We start from the raw sequence: 20,803 nt of genomic DNA, 5'->3' as shown, positions 1-20,803 counted from the left end.
CCTCAGGGAAGTCCTCCCTGATATCTCTGCCTGGGTCAAATCCCCTTCCTGCAGGCTCTCAGAGCACTCTACCTCTTCCTTCAGAGCCTGCTTGTCACGCCACCATGTTCACATTTAGCTGAGTGATTACTTAGTTCAGTAATTCAGTACAGTTAGGGTGATTGTGCACCCCAGTTTCCCTGGAACTCCGATTTATGATTATTGTCCCACTGCAATTATTAATAGCACCCCCTTCACTCTCAAATTGCCTTACTTTGGATGACAGTTTTTTTTTAAATATTTTATTTATTTATTCATGAGAGACATACAGAGAAAGAAAGGCAGAGACACAGGCAGAGGGGGAAACAGGCTCCATGCAGGGAGCCCAATGTGGGACCCAATCCCAGGTCTCCAGGATCACACCCTGGGCTGAAGGCAGCACTAAACCGCTGAGCCACCCGCTGGATGATAGTTTATATGGTCGTCCCAGGGGTAGCCACCCCACCAGACTGTAAGCTCCACAAGGACCAGAGCTTTGCTTGTTTCTGCTCATCATTGTGCTTCCAGCACCTGGCTCCAGAGAACTAGGGAGATCCTGCATGGTTATTTGTGATGTCCCCTTGAAAGTGATATGACATCGCTTCCACCATAGTCTATTGGTTGATTGGTCGCCAATCAGTGAGCCCAAGCTCTCAATAGGGCTGAGTGTCAGAGAATTTGCAGACATGTTTTGAAACTACCACCTATCTCCAAGGATTTGAATTTTATTAATTTATTCCTCAAATATTTATTGATTCCAGTGCTCCTACCTCTTGTCGCATAGTTTGAGCATGGCACAAGGGTTCCTAGCTGAGAGGTAGGTCCTGCAAGCCACATGCCTGGCTTGGGGTTGTGTCTGCCTGGAGACGGGCACTTTGTTTTGTTTTTCCTTTGCACAAAGGTGACCTCTTTGTGCTAAGCTACCTGTATGAAAGGATGCCTTTTTCTAAATCATTGGTTTGCAAGAGGCAGCTTTTTCAAATGTTCATAAAAGAGCTGTAGGGACTAACGGAAAACCCTGATTCATCACCCATTATGTGTCAGACGGTAGGGAAAAAACCATGGGCAAGAGAGATACGGCCTCTGCTCTTACAGAGCTTGTGTTCTATTGGAGGATGAAGACAATGAGTAATAGTGTGCATAAACAAAAATTTAAGAAATATAACCACAGATTGTAAGCAGTGTTTTGGGAGAAAAGCCCTTCTGCTAAGCACCTACTGTGTGCTGGCTCCTCAGAGGCAGAGGCCAGAGTCAGGAGGTGTAGACTGCCTACCCAGGACCACCTATATTCAGGGGTTATCCTGCAGGGGAGGTGGGAACAAGAGCAAACAGAAACAGGCTGTGTCCAGAGGATCCGAATCCCACACAAGGAGGGAATTCCCAGGCTGTTCAGGTGTAAGGACTTCAAGATCGAGAATCTCAATGGCCCAGCATGGTTCACATACCTTCATGCCTGGAAGCTTGGGAATGGACAAGAATTTCTAGGCCCCTTCCTCCCAAGTTGTTGTCATTCTTTGAGTTTGGGACTAAGGCATCATGAGTGGGGTATGTGTGTATGTGTGTGTGTTCTGGAAACAGAAGACTTCCTTACTTCCCCCTACCCAAAGTTCATACGGATTTGGGAGTCTCACCTGAGTCCTGAGACTGGGGTTGCCTGGCTGGGCCAGGGGTCACTCAGCTTAGGGGATATTTCTATGAGCTTACAGCCTAAGAGTCAACTCCCCCCCTCCCCTCTCCAACAAGGATATCCAGGTATCTTAGGAAGAAATGCAAAGAAAAAAAAATCTGTATCATTTCAAGCAGGGTAATGAAGAGAGCCGATCAGTGTTGGTCAGTATGTGCCATGAGACCTAGGATCTGCTTGTCCAAGGTGATATTCCCAGGGCCTCAAGCGGTGGGACATTCACAGCAAGTATCCTTTAAGTGAATGATTGGAAAAAATATTATTTCCATGAGCAATTGTTTGGCAGGAAGGAGGGAAAAAGGGGGATTTTTTTAAAATTAAAAATATTTAGAAAAGCACAAAGGATGCTCTCAAAGCCTGAAGGAATAATATTTATGGCTGTGCTTGAGGTCCCATGAAAATGAGAGCGCACCCTGGGATACTATTAACAGCAGCAGCTTTTTTTCTTCTCCTCTGCCTTTTCAGTGTTAAACTGTACTCTGTCTCTTCAGAAGATGGGCTAGGAGAGCAGGCCTCTACCCGCCTTGCCACGCTGGGAGACACCAGAGGATTTTCTTCTGTGACTTGCCAAGAACATCCCACGGGCCCTACCTGGGCTCCAGATGTTTGGGTGGTAATGATGCTGGCGGTAGAGAGCAAGCTCCCCGGCTTCCTGTTCCTCTTTCTAACTGTATTTCAGGGAAATTCAAGCTCTGCCCCTCTGGTGCCAAACCTCCTGATAGAAATTGGGGCCTACGGTCAAGCCGCCAGATGCCCTGGGGCTCAGCGCCAGACATTCCCAGGATGGGGAAACCCAGACACAACCCGGTAGGTTTGTTCTATTCACTGTCCATTTGCATTCATTACACGTGGTATCATTAAAAGACGTGAAAGCCCATGATGACGTGGCTGTGAGCCATATCTCCTTTGACTTTGGTGAGAGATCTCTCAGTCATAAGACAAATGCACAATATTTGTACTGTGAATCCTTCTTTTACTTGCAGGATGTTTAATGATGGGGAAAAGCGATGAGATCCAGAGGTCCGAGCTATCTCTGGTCCAGAGGACACCAGGGCTTGTTGCTCTGCTGGAAACCATTGTCTCCAGCCCACCCCCACCCAGTCTGTGGATGTGGGCGACAGGGAGGAAATGGTCTCTCAAAAGAGTGTATTTCTCAGATCCCACTCCAGGAATTCAGGTTTCTTGGCTCTTCATACAGAAGGCACTAGAGGCTTTCCCAGCTGTCTCTGTTATGGCAAGATGGGCAGCCAGCTAGCTGAGCCATGCCTGGAAGTGCTGATGGCAGGGCGTTTGACTAGCAGTGGGGGTGCGGCTTCGACCCCACAGTAGTTGCCTGTAACTTTGACACTTGGAATTTCTCCCGGGTGGCTCTCCTCTGAGGGTCCTGCTTCACATCTGGAAGAGTCGCCAAGAGAAGATGTCGATTGTGAGCTCCTTGAATGCGCTTGCTGCATTCCTACTTCCAGAGGCATTTAGAGCTGTAAGCCAAGGTCAAAGATAGAGTTGGACCCTGAGAGAAGAAGTGATTGGCCAGGATAACATGGCTAGTGGGAGATTTCTTTTGCCATTTGGCTTCATGACTTGCTTTCCCCTTGAAATGTGAGCATGCAGAAGCTTTTAATAGCCGGCTTGTGCTTCGCTCCCCTATCTTCCTACCTCCCTGAGACCAACAATGGCCCACATAGAGGCTGCTCCATCAGCCTGCATCCTGCAGTAAAGATGATATTGATCAATGGTCACGATCAACCCATAATGGACGTGTAACACAGCAAGATATAGCAATACCTGGGTTGCAAGCCGCAGAGATCTTGGGATCATTTTTCATGACATAACCCAATACAGGGATACAACTAAACACCATCCTTCCAAATCCGAGGCAGTAGATATTAATTACTTCCTTTGCATGTGAGTTATTTATCCCTGCATGACAAATTACCCCAAAATGTAGGAGCCTAAAGCAACACACATGTATTAACTCACAGTTTCTGTGGGTCAGGGACCTGAGCGCAGCTTAACTGGGTTCCTTGCCCCAGAGCTTCTCGGAAGGCTTCCGTCAGGGTGTTGGCCAGATCTGGGGTCCCATCTAGAGGTTCACCTGGGGAAGGATATGCTTCCAAGCTCACATGGTTGTTGGCAGCACCCTGGTCCTCGGGGAGTGGTGAGCTTAAGGCCTCAGTTCCTGGCTGGCTGTTGGCCAGAGCTTGCCCATGGGGCCTCTCTAACACGGCCACTTACTTCATGAGAACATGCAAGCCTAGAAGGCAATAGACGGTCTGCTAGCAGATCAGAAGTCACAGTTCTTACAACCTAATCATGGAAGTGACATCCATCATGTTTGTCTTACTCTATTCATGAAAAGCCAGTTGTGTGTCCCGCCAAGTCTCCAGGGCAGGGCATTACGGAAGGGTGTGGGCTACAGGAGGTAGGACCACATGGGGCCACCCTAGCAGCCTATCCACCAGTTTGTTTTCAAAGGAACTATTTATTGGTTGAAAGTCGGGGAGCCCTCTGCCATCTGCCAAGATTACACTGGTCCATCAACCAAAAGCAGGTTTCCATGGCTAAATCACCTTCATTCATACTTGATCCATTCCCATCCCGGCTTTATGGATTTAGATATTTTCTTTAGGTCTCCATCCTTCCTTGACAAAAGCCCACATGTTCTCTGTTACTTATCCTGCTCCAACCCCTAGTCATCCCTTGTAGCGACAGAAAAGAGCCAACAAAGCAGGTTAGAAGCAACTTGTGGAACCTTGAAACATTCAAGCCAGAAAGGCCACATGAAAGAGGACGGAGTTCTCAATGACTTTGTCTCCACAACCCCGACCCTCACCCCCAGCCTTTTATCAACCAGTTATTGCTATGAAACAACTAACCATGATGCCTCAGTACACACAGTAACAGACATGCATTTCTCATTTATGTGTCTGCAGCTTGGCTGGCACAGCTCTGCAGCCCAGATGGAGGTTCTATAGGTCACCCTGAGGGTAGCTCTGCTCCCCATGTCTTTCATTTTTCTGGGAACAATGGGCTGCCGCAGGTATGTTCTGCTTATGGACGTGGCAAAAGCACAAGAGGGCAAGCCCTAATGCCCAAGCACATTCCCAGCCTTTGCGTGTGTGTCCCGTCTGCTAATATCTCACCGGCCAAAGCCTATCAACGGCGTAGCTCAAGGTCAAGGGGGGATGCATGCTCTGCTGGCCATGGGGACTAGGTGTGGATGCACCATATAGAGGGTGAAGATTCGGGACCCAGAACTCAGTAAAACACACTTATCCGTTCCCCCCACCCCAACCTCACGCTGCACCACATTGAAGTTTCAAGTTTATTATGGAAACACTTGGAGGGAAATAGAAGTGGGTAAAGGCAGGTGTCTGCCTCAAGTCTTACCGGAGAGACAGGACTGTATTTAAAGAAACCGGACAAGGTGGTGCAGGCTGCAGGTGGATGGCAGGGTAGGTGGGGCTGTGGAGTGGTTTTGGGGACAATAGAGAGGCACTGGGGATCCCCTCCTTTCTCTCAGTCCTGGAGAGGCTCTCTGGTGTCTGGCGAGGTTCTTCCCACGGTGAGGCACACCCCACGAGCCGGCACACGGGAGGCGGTTTAGGAGATACGATACAGGAGGAGGCACCGCCTAGCTTTGAATCACAGCGTGAGAGTGAGATTCCCTTTCCTGGTGATCTTGCAATGATTCTGACGCCAAGGAGAGTGTCCTTCTGTGCTAGCGAGTCCCCAACCCCTCCCTGGCTGACTGATAGACTCTGAACCCCAGGTTCCCGGACTCTTCCAGGCAACAGGATCTGGCTGGAATATACTAACACTGGGTATTTGGGGGCAGTGTTTGTATCTGTAAGTTAGTCCTCTATGTTGGGTAAATGGCACTGGTTTCCTGTTTACTGGGATGCTATAGGGCTTCCTTTGGAAATGAATAGAGTTAAATAAACAGTTGATTTAAAGAGAAAATATTAAGTGAATGCTGGTACAGGTGGCACGTGGATATGGCAGGAACGATGGCTTGGCCTTTGGTTAGCATCTGGTAAACAGTGAAGTGGTAAGAACAGAAGAGTGGGGCTTGCTGCAGTTGGTCGGGGTTCAAACCCACCCTTCATGTGTCATATGGGGGGGCCTTTGAGCAGGTTCCTTAGGTAGCTTCTCTGACCTTCAGTTTCTTCATGGTTAGAACTTCTTTCATAGGGCTGTTGTGTTATATTGAAGGTAATGTTTGCAAAGTGTTGGGACACAGTAAACACTCCGGAGATGATGGAAACCCACCGGCTCCAGCCCCTACCTGGGCTGTCCATTCTGGGAGAACTTCCTGAGTTCCTCTGTCTTCCAAGTGGCCAATGGGACTCTAATCCTCTTCTGCTTTTCTTCCCTTTTAAAGGCAGGGCCTCTGTTCAAATGAACACCTTCCTGCCCCCACCCCCTCCAGCCCTACAGAGAGTCCCCTGCATCGGGGTTGGTGGCCTGGAGCAGCCATTAAATCCCAGAATTCAAAGGGAGAGAACAGGTGGGCCACAGGAACAGCCAGGAACCTCAGGACCTCGGCAGGAGGGAGGAGGGCCTTTAGAGGGGGTCTCTAATCTCCTAAAGATCTCCAGTTTCTACCCAGGGAGGCTCTCAATCCCAGCAGGATTGAAAAAAGGCACCAGACAATTTAAACATCACGTCCTGGCCCCACCAGCCAGTGCGCAATATATTTGTATTTCCTAAAAGTGTTTCTAATTCTCTCTTCCGTAGCACAATCTCTTGCCTTATATTTTGGGGTGTATGCGAATATCACTCACCTGTTAAATTATTATTATTTTTTACCTGTTAAATTAAAAGCTTGAAATATACCGTACCCATTGGGGGCCTGTTTTGGAATTTCAACTGTTCAATTTGCTCACTGCTTCCCCCACTCCGGAGATGGGAGGCGGGTCCCTCTGACCTCCTCCCCATCCCCCCAAGAACCTCCAGAGCACTTTTGTCCTCTCAGTTTCCAGATGGGGGAACTGAGGCAGGGACCGCGAGGAGTAAGGTCAGGAAGCTGAAGAAAAGCACCAGAGAAGGTGTTCTAAAGCTGGGAGTCCGATTCTAGAACCCTCATCCTTAACCCTCACGGGAAGGGAAGGGGAGAATCCGGGAGCAGAGGGACAGGGGAGGGAGTGGAGGCAGGTCAGGGTGAGCACCCAGGAGGGAGTCCAGGCTGGAGGAGCGGAGCTTTTCTCCCTCTTTCTCCAACTGTGCCACAGACTCTGCCCCATACTTGGCTGGAGTGGTGAGGGGAGGCAGCAGGGGACTGGATGGGTGGGTTGGGGGGTTGGGGTCCGAGGGAGCTCCCCGGGAATCGGGGTCCCGGGGTGCTGGAGGATCGGATGGGGGGGCGGGGGGCCGGGGCACTGCCGGGGACCGGGGGCCGGAGGTCGAGGGGCCGGAGTGGCGTGGGGAGGTGGCCGGAGAGCGGGGGTCCTGGGGCCTGGGGGTCCGGGGGCGCCCCCGGGGGATGGGGGGCCGGGGGCACTGCCGGGGGACCGGGGGCCGGAGGTCCGGGGCCGGGGGGGGGGCGGAGTGGCGTGGGGAGGTGGCCAGAGGGCAGGGGGCCTGGGGGTCCGGGGGCGCCCCTGGGGGATGTGGGGGGCCGGGGTACCGAGGGGGGCCGGGGCACTGCCGGGGGACCGGGAGCCCGAGGTTCGGGGCCGTGGGGAGGTGGCCGGAGGGCGGGGGCCCTGGGGTCTGGGGGTCCGGGGGCGCCCCTGGGGGATGTGGGGGGCCGGGGTACCGAGGGGGGCCGGGGCACTGCCGGGGGACCGGGGGCCGGAGGTCGAGGGACCGGAGTGGCGTGGGGAGGTGGCCGGAGGGCGGGGGCCTGGGGTCCGGGGGCGCCCCGGGGGGATGGGTGTCCGGGGGCGCCCCCGGGGGATGGGGGCCGGGGTACCGAGGGGGGCGGGGGCACTGCCGGGGGACCGGGAGCCCGAGGTCCGGGGCCCGGGGGAGGTGTCCGGAGGGCGGGGGCCCTGGGGTGCGGGGTCCGGGGGCGCCCCCCGGGCTGCGGCCTTTCCCGCCAGCCGCCGGCCCTCCCACTCGGCTCTCCGGGTCCCTGACATCACGCCCCGGGAGGCGGGATCCGGGAAGGAGGGGACGCGGGGAGGGGGGGGGAGGGAGGAGGGAGGAGGGAGGGCGCGCAGTCCCAGCCAGAGCTTCAAAACAGCCCGGCGGCCTCGCCTCGCGCCCAGCCCGTCGTCGTCCAGCCGCGCCAGCGCCGGGTGAGTGGGGCTCGGCCGCCCGGGGAGGCGCGGGGCGCGGGGCCACGGGGGGGCTGCGGGCAGCGTGCGCCGGGGAGGGGCCGCGAGCCCCCGCACCCGCGGACCGAGGGAGCCCCCGCCGTGGGGAGGGGCCGAGGCCCATCCGTACCGCCGCCCCGGGCGCGGCCGTCCCCCCACTGCGCCGAGCTCGCCCGGACCCCGAATTCCACCTCCCCACCCCCGGACTGCTTCCTGCGCCTTTCGCGCCGAGGCGGGCGGGAAAAGTTTGGGGAGGAGTCAGGGCGGCGCCCCTCGCGCCCGGACTGCGCTCCCGGGGCTCCCGGAGTCAGGGCAGCCCCTGGTCGCGAAGGTCCCGGCGCCCCGGGCGCAGTCTCCCTCCTGGCCGAGCGGACGGGGCGGGCTGCGCCCAGGCGGGGTCAGCGGTCCCCTGCTCTCCCCGGCGGCGGCTCCGTGGCGCCCCCCAGCGACCAGGAGCAACTTCCTGAGGTCTGGAGGGGCCGAGGAGCCTGGAGGCGCCGCAGGGCCCACGCTGGTCCCTCCCCACTCTGGTTGGGTTGGGGGCTTTGAGGAACCCCCCTGCCGTGGGCTCCGGAGAAGGGAGAGGCAGAGCACGCGTAGACAGGAGCCATACACTCTCCAAATCCAGGGTCCTCAGCACACCCCACGGAGGCCCTAATTTGGGGCTGAATCCACGGGGAAACCTCACAAGCAGAGACCAGTGGAGGGACACCCCGCAGGGCAAAGCCCTCCCTCCAGGCCACAGAACCCGATACATTATTTGGGAACAAGGCAGACAGCCCAGTTTCGGGTTTGGGAAAAACCTGCACTGGCCTCCTCCCAAGCTCCAAAGATATGGGGTGGGGTCGGGAGTGGTCTCTTAACCTAGCTGTGTCTGCAGTGGAGAGACCAGCCTGAAAAGTGGAGGGCAGAGGAGAGGTGAGGGGCTTGAGAAGCCTGCAGCCCACCTCCTGTGTGACCCCACTGAGGCAGGGCGCCTAGGAGGGGCAGATTCATAGGGGCAGAAACAGAAAGTACAGGTCACCAGGCGCCAAAGCAGGTGGGAGTCATTGCTTTATGGGTCTGGAGTTTCTGTCCAGCAGGATGAAAACATTTGGGACATAGGTAGTGGTGATGGTTACGTGACATTTGGGGTGTATTTAACGTATGTGAATTCTGCAGTTAAAGTGGTTACATGATTGGTAGTAGGTTATGTATATTTTGCCACAATTAAAAAAAAAAAAAAGTCTCCAGTTCCCTCTATGCTTCGTCTGAATTAGTCAGGAATCCCCGAGGCTGTTGACTGTTGCAGGCCACCTGTCCCCAGGATTTGGCCTCAGTATAAGGAAGTGGAAGGAGGCCGAGGGGGGGACCAGGAGCCCGGGTTTCCCCAGCATCAGGAAGGGACCAAGGCGAGAACCAAAGCTAATGGAGCTTTTGCAGGGCGCCCACGCTCTCCACTTCTGGAACCCTGGTGTGGCTCCTGCCATCCCTGCTCCCCAGGTGGCAAGTGGGGAAGGCCAGGCCAGAGACATTAAGTCAGTTTCTCAAGATCACTGAGCCACTAAGGGCCACGACTTTGAACCCCCGTCTGCCTCTTCCCTTGTCCCCCTGGATATGCCCTGGTGGGTTTCCCGGAAAGAGAGGGAGACCCTTCTGGAGAAACCAGGGCCCATGCCCAGGGGGGCCTTGGCAGATGCCAAGCCCACAGCCGAGGGAGGGGCATGGGGGTGGCAGGAAGGTGCCGAACCTGTTCTCCCACTGAGGGATTTGGGATCTGCCGCCACCACCCCTGCCAGGAATTGGGGAGTGGGAGAGAGAGTCAGAGAGCAAGCCACGTAGCCTGGAGCCTCCTATGTCCCCAAAGTGGGGAAACTGCGATTCACGTAAAACCTGAGGACAGGTGTTGGTGGTGGAAGCCTCGGAGGGGGCCAGCGTGGTGGGGAGGCCCTGGGGCTGCGACTGCACTGCCCCACCCAGAGGAGAAGTGGCACCGTGTCTGGTGGCGTGGCCCCCATTACATGGCACAGCTCATGAGGGGCCTGCAGGACTCCCTGGCATCTAACCGTGGATTCAGGGCACGTCCACTCAGTCACCCTGCCCCACATGCAGATATTTTATGAGGCCCTTTCTTCCTGGAGTGGAAGCGGAAGGCTCACCTAGGTTTCCTTTCCCTGCCTCACATATGTATTTCAGGCAGGAGCTGAAAGCCCGTACATGTGTGTCCAGACTCTCAATTTCATGGCAACAGGTGATTTATAGGTTGACTCAACTGGCCAATTTTTCACCCCCAGGGACTCTCTTGTCCCTCTCTGCAGCCCCTCTGGTTAATGGGGTCACAGCAGAGGCCGGCTCTTTGTCATAGTAAACTCTGCCAGACATGACCAGGAAGGGAATCTGTCAAGACAAAAATACATAAATGCCTTTCCAGGCCAGAGGGGATGGCGTTGGATTGCTGGCTGGTTGGTGTGTTTGTTTGGGAGGAAGAGTCCAGCCACCATCCTTGGGTGGGGGGGAGATAATTGTGTCTGTGTGTGTTGTAACATGTGGCTGGTGCCCAACTCCGTGGACAAGTGGGGCCTCTGACCCGGGCTCTGGGGAGCTGCAGAGCTGGAGTGTTGGCAGCCATCCCCCCAAAGTAGGGTGGGGTCCCAGGCACTGGGACTGGGGAGCAGAGCCCTTCCAGAAGAGGCAGGTGAAGGTCCAGGGAGAGACTCCTGGGTGGGAGAGTGGGCTCTGGATGTCTTACACGGCTTAGGAGAGCAGGCCATTGGAGGCAGCAGCTAGAATGGGGAAAGAAGGCAGCTGGCACCAGAGACGGACTGGGAAGGACTAGGGGGTGGGCTGGGGGTGGCAGGAAGAGGAGGCTCCCCTTCTTGCCCCAGGAGTGATGGAGTCTGGCTTCCTGCAGGAGCTACCCAAAGAGTGCAAAGAGTGGAATCCTCTTCAGATGCATCTGGCTTTCGTTAGGCACAGGCCAAGGGGGGAGTCTAAATATATCAGAGGCAGAGCTGCCACCCAGCGAGAGAGAGTGCTGGGCTAGAAACCCGATACCCAGGGTGGGGGCTGGTGGTGGTGCCTCTGACGCAAAACTAGCGAAGCTCTGTTCCAGTCACTTGGGCTCTTCCAGGCAGCCAAACCTGGGGCAGAGGCCTGGAGGGGGTGAGAGCTCACGGCAGTCCGGCAGTCCGGGCAGCCATGGGCTAAGGTCGGGGAATTTCAAGGGCATGAGAACCTTAGAAAGTCCCGGTTTGACAATGAGGGGCACAGAGGTGGGGGGTGGCTCACCCAAGATCACCCAGCAGGTTGGCAGCAGAACCAGGACTAGATCTGGGTCTTGGGATTCACTGCCCAGGAGCTCAATGGCTTCGGAGTGGTCACTGGGGCTCCAGGCCAGGTCCCCAGGGCCAGGGTCCCTTGTGGCATGTGTCTTCCATCTGGGATGCTGAATTTCCACACTCACGTACTGATGGGAGAAAGGTGGGCAAGAGGCGTGCTTAGGCAGTGGGTCACTTTGCACAGGGCACAGGGGCGCTCTCGGGCACAGCTGTGGGGCTCTGGGGATGTTGGCCCATCCTGGGGCAGGATGCAAGGAGGAGGGGGCTCGAGGGGAACCGGCTAACCGAGTCCCTCCTTCCTTCCCATCTGAAGACACTGTTGGTTGTGTTCACACGGCGTCTCCACTGCCTGACGAGCAGTTGTTAACCAGAATCATTGAATTCCTCGGGTCATCACCGTCCTCAGGAAGCTCACTGTCCTTGGGAAGCAGGGTTTCTGGTGATCTGAAAGGGAACTGAGGGTGAAGAGCTTGCCCACATTCCTGCCCTCTCGGGACAGGTTGGATGACCTCAGCTTCTAAAAGCTTCCTAGCACTCTCGGGTCTCAGGCTTAAGGAAGGGTCACCAGGGTGACATTCAGCATCAAGGTGATCTTGAGAAATACAGGCATAAACTAACATAGGGAGGGACAAGTTAAGTCCTTCAGTGCAGACTGCTTCCCCATAGAGGAGGCACTTGGAGGATTTCTTGTTCTGACGCCTCTGATCGCCAGCTTACCTGGCAAGTGGCCTCTCCTTAAAAAAAAAAAAAAAAAAAAAAAAAAAAAAAAAAAAAAAAATTAAAGAATAAAATAAAAAATTTAACTTTTAAAAATTTGCAGTGAATAAATACAACCTGGAGTTGTCCCATTAATCTTGTTCTCATGAATGCTTCTCAGCATGCTGTCGCTGGTGGCAAGGCAAGATCATTTTAAAAGTTTCTGCAGCTGAATATAAAACAAGAAAGAGTAATTAGTGTCTTTTTCTCCCTTGGTATTTCAAAAAAAAAAACATAAGCTGCACCCAGACCCGTAATTTCACAGATGCTATTTGGTAGAGTGAAACTAAGGTTGATACTTTGAACTTTAAAAGTTTTTTTTATATATATACTTTTTTTTTTTTAATTTTAAAGTGAGCTCCATGCTCAGCATGGAGCCCAGTGCCAGGCTTGAACTGACGACCCTGAGATCAAGACCTGAGCTTAGATGGAGAGTCGGATGCTGGGCCAACTGAGACGCCCAGGCGCCCCAACTTTAAAACTTTTTTTTTCAATAATCAAAATATTTTGTCAATAAGCACAGGTGACCTGAGGCAAAAATTTTAGGCCTGGAGTGACTGACATTTGGGAAGTGGCACAACTGTAGCTTATGGGGTGGACACGGTTCACACTTTCCGCAGCACAGCCCATGGGGGGGCATCCAGGAGCCCCCCGCCCGAGCTCCTCTGCTGCAAAGAGGCCCCTGCGTTCAGCTTCAGGCCCAGCGGCCACTCGGCTTGCCAGGGAGTCTCTCCCACTTCAGTGAGGGTCGTCGTGGTGCCCGCATGAACTTGGAAGATATTCTAGGGATCAGAGGAGTTGGTATAGTGGTGTAGATGGAAGTGGCTTGCTTGGGGCACGGGGGGGGGGGGGCGGTGCTCAGCGATGGAGCGTCTGCCTTCAGCTCAGGGCATGATCCCGGGGTCCTGGGTTTGAGTCCCGCATCAGGCTCCCTGCGTGGAGCCTGCTTCTCCCTCTGCCTGTGTCTCTGCCTCTCTCTCTGCGTCTCTCATGAATCAGTAGATAGAATCTTTAAAAAAGCAACAACAACAACAAAAAGGAAGTGGCTTGCTTGAACCCAGGAAGGCCGAGCGAGAGGCTGGCTAGCCCGCTTTCACCTTGATGGGTCTTACTGAGCAGCACTAGGCAGAGGGGCATCTCTCTCCTCAAAGGAGGCCTGCCGGCTAGGGAGGGGATGATGGGTCCAAGGATGCGTGTGCGCCAGGACCGGGGATGGGAGATGTGGTTTCAGGGCAGCCCATGGCCGTGGCAGGCAAGGCTTTCCTTAAGCCTATAGGACCAGGGACGGGCTCAGAAGAGTCCCTAGGATTTCCCCAAGCAGCGCCGGCTCTGGGGGGTGTGCAGCCAGGAAGAGAGAAGAGAAGCAGAAGATGCTGGCAGGGACCCTGCGGGGGGAGCTGTGCAGGTGCAGAGCATGAAGGGAGGGCAGCTCTGGGGCACGGAGCCCAGAGGGCGGAGAGGCGCCGTGGGGGGACCTGGCGAGTGAGGCAGGCACGGTGACGTTCACACGGCATTGTTGGAATGGAGACAGGAGCCAGGGAAAATGTGGGAGTAACCCGAAAGCGACCTAAATATCCATCGATCACAGCAGGACCGTTCGCAGAAGTTAAGAGGAGCGAGGTTCATCTGTGTGCACCAGTGTAGAGAGATCTGTGAGACATTGTTGAATTAAAAAAAAAAAAAAAAAAAAGGAGCAAGTAGCTAAGCAATAGGTGGAAAGAAAATAGCTTTTTATGTAAAAAACAAACAAGAGCTCGCTGGGTTTCCTATGGCCTCGTATGTGTTACGTGCGTACCAGGAAGGACGCATCAGAATAGGGCAGGTGGCTGCCTCTGGAGAGAGGGGAGGGGCAGGAGAAGCAGCGGAAAGCATGGACAGACGGACTCCAGCCTCATCTACACCAGGGGGGACGTACTCACGAGCTTGCTCTGGACCCGAAGTTCAAGAATAATAGTAAAATGGTCTTCCCTGAATTCAGCAAGGCGCTCAGGTGCTGCAGGTGTGGGGGTGGGGAGCCTTGGGAGCTGGGTTGCCTGCTGGAGAGGGGCGGGTGGGGGCTGCACGGTCACCAGGGGCCAAGGTAATGGGGACTTAGCTCGGGAGGTGCCACCCGCCCCCCCCACCCCAGAGCATCCCCTTGGAACATCCCACCGTGGACACCTGGTGGGTGTAATGGGTCTCCTGTGTGGGTGTTAAGGGCAGAGGGGGCAACATGGGCACAGTGGGCCCCAGCAGGGCCATGATGAGAACCCCAGCAAGGTGGCCAGGACGCCATGGGGAATGGGAGCCTGGAGCTTTGAAGAGCATCTGGAGACACACGAGGGCCTGGGTCTGGAGCTGCGGTTGCAGGTTGGCATTTGAAGGTAGTAGAAAACGACTTAGATTTCAGCAAGAATGATGACCAGCATTGCAGTTAGTGTAGCATTTGTGGGGTGCAGGGCAGTTTCCTGGGCTGCGGCTTGATATCCTTTGCCTCGTTTAAAATGAGCAACAGCCCCTATGAGGTGGGGACTTCTGTTATGCCCATTTATAGATGGAAAGGTGGAGCCTTAAAATTCTCGCTTAAAACCACCCAGTACAAAAAAAAACAAAAACAAAAACAAACAAACAAACAAAAAACACCCAGTAGCTGTGTTTGGATTTGAATCCAAGTCTGGCGGAGCTCACGGCCCCTGCTGCGTTTGCTGTATCCCGTCCCGTCCGTCTTTGTAAAATCAGGCATCTGGGTCCTCCTGGAAATAATCCCAGTGCTTTGGTTCAGGAAAGCTCCTTTGTTACAGATGTTCTGGGGGTGTCCCAGGGCAGGGATTCTTCATCCAGAGTCAGCCGTCTCTGCCCCGAGGGTCCTGGCCATGAGCTTTCTGCCCCCCAACCTGTCTCACGAGGACAGACCCCTGCCTGAGGGAGGGAAGGCTGGTGGACGCAGGGACCCCTGTCTGTTGAGCTCCCCGGGGCTCCTCCAGCACCCACAGAGCTAGGTATGTAGTAGGTACGCAGTGAATCTCTGGCACCCGAAGAGCCGAGACGGGGAGTCACCGGGAGTCTTGGGCTCCCTGCTTTCCAGCCGGTCCCAGGGGAGGAGTCCCAGAAGGAGGCCCCAGGGGTGGGTGAGGAGCCAGCTGGAGGCTGCAGGGGGTGGGAAGGGAGGGGCGAGGTTTGGAGGGTGCGAGCGATAACTGGGGCCAGGCAGCTGCTCCCTCGCCCTCCTGCAGCTGGCTCTGTCGCCTGGAGCCATGTCAGGCCCGGGCAGCAGGGTCAGGGTCCATTTATACAGTGTGACGCGGGGTCACATTCTTCTAGGCCAGAGCCCCAAAGAGGCTTCATCACGGCCACACCCAGACTGCGGGGTGCACGCCCACAGGCATTTGGAGATGCAGTGTGCGGCGTACGGCCCGGTACAAACTGTGGTGTGCTCACGTTTATTTTCAAGTGCATTAGTAAAATGTCAGCTGCTTGGCAAGGGGAACTGAGTCTCCTTTCTACGGAGTAATACCCATTTAGGAACTAGTCGATTTAAGCTGACTGTTGTCAGGGCGATTATGGGCTGCGCGTAGGACAGGTGGTGCACAGACAGGTCCCCTTCACTCGATGGTAGGCGCCCCCCCTCCCCCGCCCTGAGATGCCACGAGTGTTGGCCGCTAATGATTCTCTGGAGAATCCTGAGAACCCCTCACCCCTCACCCCTCACCGCTCACTCCAAGTTAGGCTCCTAACCTCTGGGCTTGTGGACCACACCCCAGGGCACCCACCCAGCTGTGATCCTGGAGCCTGGCCTGAGCCCCAGCCCAACGTCCCCCGTGTGGAGCCCTGGTGCTTTCACGACAGGTTCCAGGCAGGAGCTGATGAGCCTCGGGGTGCCAATCTCCCTGCACTCAGAGGCCTGCTGGTCCTCAAAGCTAGGAGGCCGACCTCGAAATCAAGAGGCTGTCCTCGAAACCAGGAGGCCGACCTCAGAACCAGGAGGCCAACCTTGAAGCCAGGAGGCCAACCTTGAAGCCAGGAGGCCATCCTCGAAATAAAGAAGTTGTCCTCAATACCAGGAGGCGGACCCCAGAACCAGGAGGCCAACCTCGAAGCCAGGAGGCCAACCTTGAAATCAAGAGGCTGTCCTCGAAACCAGGAGGCTGACCCCAGAACCAGGAGACCAACCCTGAAGCCAGGAGGCCAACCTCGAAGCCAGGAGGCCATCCTCAAAATAAAGAAGTTGTCCTCAAAACCAGGAGGCCAGCCTTGAAGCCAGGAGGCCAACCTCGAAGCCAGGAGGCCATCCTCGAAATAAAGAGGTTGTCCTTGAAATCAGGAGGCCGACCCCAGAACCAGGAGGCCAACCTCAAAGCCAGGAGGCCATCCTCGAAATAAAAAAATTGTCCTTAAAACCAGGAAGCAAACACTGAAGCCAGGAGGCTGACCTCAAAGCCAGGAGTCTGTCCTCGAAACCAGGTGGCTGACCTCCAAAGCCAGGAGGCTAGCTGGGATTTCCAAGGTGGGAGGAGGACACTGCACACCTGGAGACCCTCTTACTGGACATCCTTCCAGTCTTCATGGTCCCTCCCACGTCAGGGGCTGCAGATGGCTCTTAGGTGCCTTTATGGTGTCAAGGGGCACAGGTGTTGGAATACCAGCCCCCGGGGAGCTCAGCCCCTAATCTGTATTCTCTCTCTACAGATCTGCCTATTGCGGACACGTCCTATAAATGGGGTCATACACTACATGGCCCTTTGTGTCTGGCGTCTTGTACTCCACATAACGTCTTCAAGGGCTGTCTGTGTTCTGGGGGGAGTTGGGGCTTCATTCCTCTTTAGGGCCCAATCTCATCCTACTGAGAGGCTAGACCGAGTTTTGTTTACCCACCTCTGAGTTGAGGGGTAGGTGGGCTGTTTCCACCTTCTGGCCGTTGTGAATAATGCTGCCGTAAACATTCGCATACATATATGGACCCTTGTTTTCTGTTCTCTTGGGTCAGCCCCAGGAGTGGGATTGTGGGTTCCTATGGCAACCATGGGTAATTGTGTGAAGCCGATGGACTGTTTTGCAAAGTGGCTGCACCTTGCCACGGTCCCCCCCTCACGGTCTGAGGGCCCCGGGTTCTCTGCTTCCCCAGGATTTAATCCTGACCCTGGGCCTGGCCTCAGTTCTGGCTCCTCTGGGAGCCTCTCTGCTGGTGAGGCTCCTATGGATCGTGAGCCGGTTCCTGGGAGCTGGGGCTAAGTGAGGACCCCCCGAAAAGTTCTGGGACCTGCTGGCCTGGCTCAGTGGGCGGGAAGGGAGTGTGTGTGTGGAAGGACAGGGGGTCCCATGCTCTGTGGTCCCCTGGGTGGGGGCTGCCCAAGGTAGAAATGGAACCCAGATGCCGTAGGGACTCTGGGTGGCCCTGGACACAGCATTCAATGGCGTTAAATCACGCTGTGAGAACGTGGTCCCCTTTTCAGCCCTCATTCAACAGTTCTGATTCCACTGCGGACACATCTTGGCCGGTGCTGGCATGTCTCATGCCTTTCCGACTTCATTTGCCTTCTTGAACCAGACAGAGTGGGTCTCGGGCTGAGCCCTTTGACAGCAGCAGCGCTGAGCCAGGACTTGCAGCTTTCGGTGGGCGGGGGGGGGGGGTGGGGTGGGGGGTGGGGGTGGGGGGGCGGGCAAGGGGTGTTTGCTTTCACAATCAATCTCTATTTGTGGCAAATGATGCCGATTTTCCGCTTCCAGGGAGCCAAAAGGCCTCTTTTAAATAGCGTGTGTTTCTGTTGGAGAGTGGGTTTATTTAAAGCCCAGTATGCAGGAGGATCCCACAGCGGTGCTCCAGAGGTGACAGGCCAACGAAGCTTGGGGCAACCTTGTCCTACGATGCAGGGCCCCGGTGATCGGAGGCAGTGTCAGGGGCGGTGAGGTCCCCAGTCCTGGGGCACATACGAATGCAAACCGGGTGCTGTAAAAATAATGCGGGCGGAGGCTGTGGACAGGCAGGGGTGGTTCTGCGGGATCGCACGGTGCCTTTCCGCTGACACTGCATGAGTTCGCGAGTCTCATTGTGTGGGGTCAGTTTCCCGATGCCACGGCTTGACGGTGTCATTGCTGCAGATGCCGGGTCATCAGAGGCATCCCAGTCAGAAGGGTGAGGGATTTGGGGGGATAGCCTTTGCTCCGCAGCCCATCCTCCCCCTCTTCCCCAGGCATCCCGGCGGGGAAATGTTACACGGTGATTCCAATACAACCAATAGGATGTGTGTGTGTGTGTGTGTGTGTGTGTGTGTGTGTGTAGAGACGTGTTTTAAGAAGTCGGCTTACCTAGTCATGGAGGCTGGGGAGTGCAACGTCTGCAGGGTGGGCTGGCGGGCTGGAGACCCAGGGAAGAGCTGATGCTGCAGTTTCAGGCCTTGGAGAAGGTTAGCCTTTGTGCTCTGGTCACACCTTCACCTGATGGGACGAGGCCCACCTGACACAAGGGAGGATAATCTAAATGCTAATCGCATCCAAAGACACCCTCAGAGAAATCTAGTGGCTCAACTGAGTTGACACATACAACTAACGATCACAGCTGTGTTTTAAGTAAGGTAGACACACAGTGTGACATAAGATAGATCCCCTTTAAAATCATTCCCTTTTGAATTCCCATCCAACCTTCCAAGGAGAAAGTCTCAGTTCTGTGCCAGTAGGTCCTTTAACACTTCCCAAACACACGTGACATCCTGCTTCAGCACGGAAAGAGACAAAGTTGGCCTTGGACGTGAGCTTTCAGCGGCCGCTACGTCTAGCTGGGCATCTAACCACGTTGTTTTCATTGCATTTTCTTTTCCCAGCCCCCTTGATTAATGGCAGGCAACGCTGACTTTGTGTTCGAGTCCTGCTCCCAGGTTTCCTTTTATGAAGGATGTGACCTTAAAAAGTGAGGGATCTACTAGGAAGCAAGGGTAGTACGTGGAAATGCCCGAGATTCTCAAGGCGGGCACAGGAGTGATGGATTTGGGGAAACGTACAGGAGCCTAGTGGGGATGGTGCCTGAAACATCTTCTAATGGTCCACGTGCCCTGAGCTGCCCGTTGCCGGGTTGCACTTCTGGACCGAGGAGACAGATGCTAGTGCTTGATTTCCACGTGGAGGCTCCCATTGGAGAGTGGTGGTGGGGACAGGAGGAGAGCATGTGGCTCCGTGGGCAGGAGTGGCCTGGGGGTGGCGGCTCTAAGGAGCTCCTTGGCCATGGTAGTGGCCACGATGGGTGGCGCATCTGGCACCAGCTGTGTGCCAGTCGCTGCTCTAAGCACTTCCTCCACTGTTGTATCTCCCAGGAGGCCTGGCAGGTAGGCATGCCACTGTCCCCCTTTTGCCAGGGAGGAGACGGGCACAGGGTACTGACATGCCAGGCTCCAGTCCATTCCGTCCGGCTCTGTCGCTGCTCCTGTCTCTGCACACCTTACTCCCTGTCCACCCTTCTCCCCTTTGTCCACCTTCCTGTGTTAACCTGTCTGGAGGCCCAAGCCTGGCTTTCCTGATCGTGGGGCTCCTCGGACCTGGCGAAGTTGTAGGAGGTGATTCCTGGTCCCTAACTCGCCAGCAGAATGCGCCTACAGAAATGACAGCTCATGTCACTTAGGAAAGATGACAAGGCTGTTAAAGTGAATGCCACTGAATTACCCAGGGATGATTTGAAAGTCACTAATATAGGGGATGGGTAACACCCTGAATTTGACACCTGCTTCACCCCTAGCCACCTCATCCAAATCCACTCCACCCCCACGCAGACATGTAGGCCTGCAGGTACTACCACCAACCTTCTTTGAGCTGGGGTGTGGGTTTGCCGGGTGACATAATTACAAGGAGCTCCTCGGATGACAGCAGCCAGCAGTGGGATCTTTAATTGCGGGGTCAGGCACAGTCATTGGCAGAGTGGTGGTTATTAGGTCTTCTGCAAAAGCTGCCCAAGGTAGGAGGCATTCAACAAGTATTTAATGAATAGCCTTGGGCCCTGGGCATGATGAAGAGGAGTAAGGCATGATCTCTGTCCTTGAGAACTGAATCTGTGAAAGCGCTGTTTGCCCTGTATCAGTGAGCTCTTGCTGCGTAACAAAGCATTCTGAAACGTAATGGCTTATAACAGAAGACAGCAATCTAGTTCCTGATTCTGCGGGTGGCCAGTGCGGGCTGGGCACAGCTGGGCGCTCTCACGTGTCTATGGTCAGCTGGCGGGTCAGCTGGGGACTGGCTGGTCCAGCGTGGTCCTTGCTGGAAAGGCTCGTCTGGGCTCCGTGCGGTCTCCTACCCTCCTACCGCAGCAGGCCAGGCCGGGCTTGTTCATGCAGTAGCTGAGCAGAGAGAGAGAGAGGAAGCGCTTGAGGCCTCTGGAGGCCCCGGCTCAGCATTGGCACCGTCTCTTTTCCACTGCCTTTTATTGATAGAAGAAACCACGAGGGCAGCCAGGGTTCAGTGGGTGGGGAAATAGATTCCACCTCTTTTTTTTTTTTTTTTTTTAAGATTCATTTATTTATTTTAGAGAAAGAGAGAAAGCATGCTTGAGCGGGAGGGGCAGAGGGAAAGAGACAACCTTGAGGAGACTCTGCGCTGAGTGTGGAGCATGATGCCAGGGCTCCATCCCACGACCTCGGGGTCACTGCCTGAGCCAAAACCAAGAGTTAGATGCTCAACTGAATGTGCCCCCCAGGCACCCCTAGATGGCACCCAGGCACTTCCCTCCAAGGGAAGATTTGATTTGCTGAAATTTTGTTAGAACCTCTGTACTCGAGAATGTGAAGGATGTTGGTCTGCATTTCTCTCTC

At 55.1% G+C, this 20,803-nt stretch overlaps 1 protein-coding gene across 1 annotated transcript in view; it reads left to right on the top strand.

Annotated features, from left to right (window-relative positions):
* The first annotated feature begins 7,834 nt into the window (after positions 1-7,834).
* The window catches only part of EMP2 (epithelial membrane protein 2), a 34,473-nt gene continuing 21,504 nt past the window's right edge, over positions 7,835-20,803 (top strand). The window contains exon 1 of the mRNA XM_077906614.1: positions 7,835-7,947. The gene's annotated coding sequence lies outside the window, so the exon portion shown is untranslated. The remainder of the gene's footprint in view (positions 7,948-20,803) is intronic.

The sequence above is a fragment of the Canis aureus genome, chromosome 8 (assembly GCF_053574225.1).
Source record: "Canis aureus isolate CA01 chromosome 8, VMU_Caureus_v.1.0, whole genome shotgun sequence".
NCBI lineage: Eukaryota > Metazoa > Chordata > Mammalia > Carnivora > Canidae > Canis > Canis aureus.
This window is presented reverse-complemented; position numbering and strand designations above follow the sequence as displayed.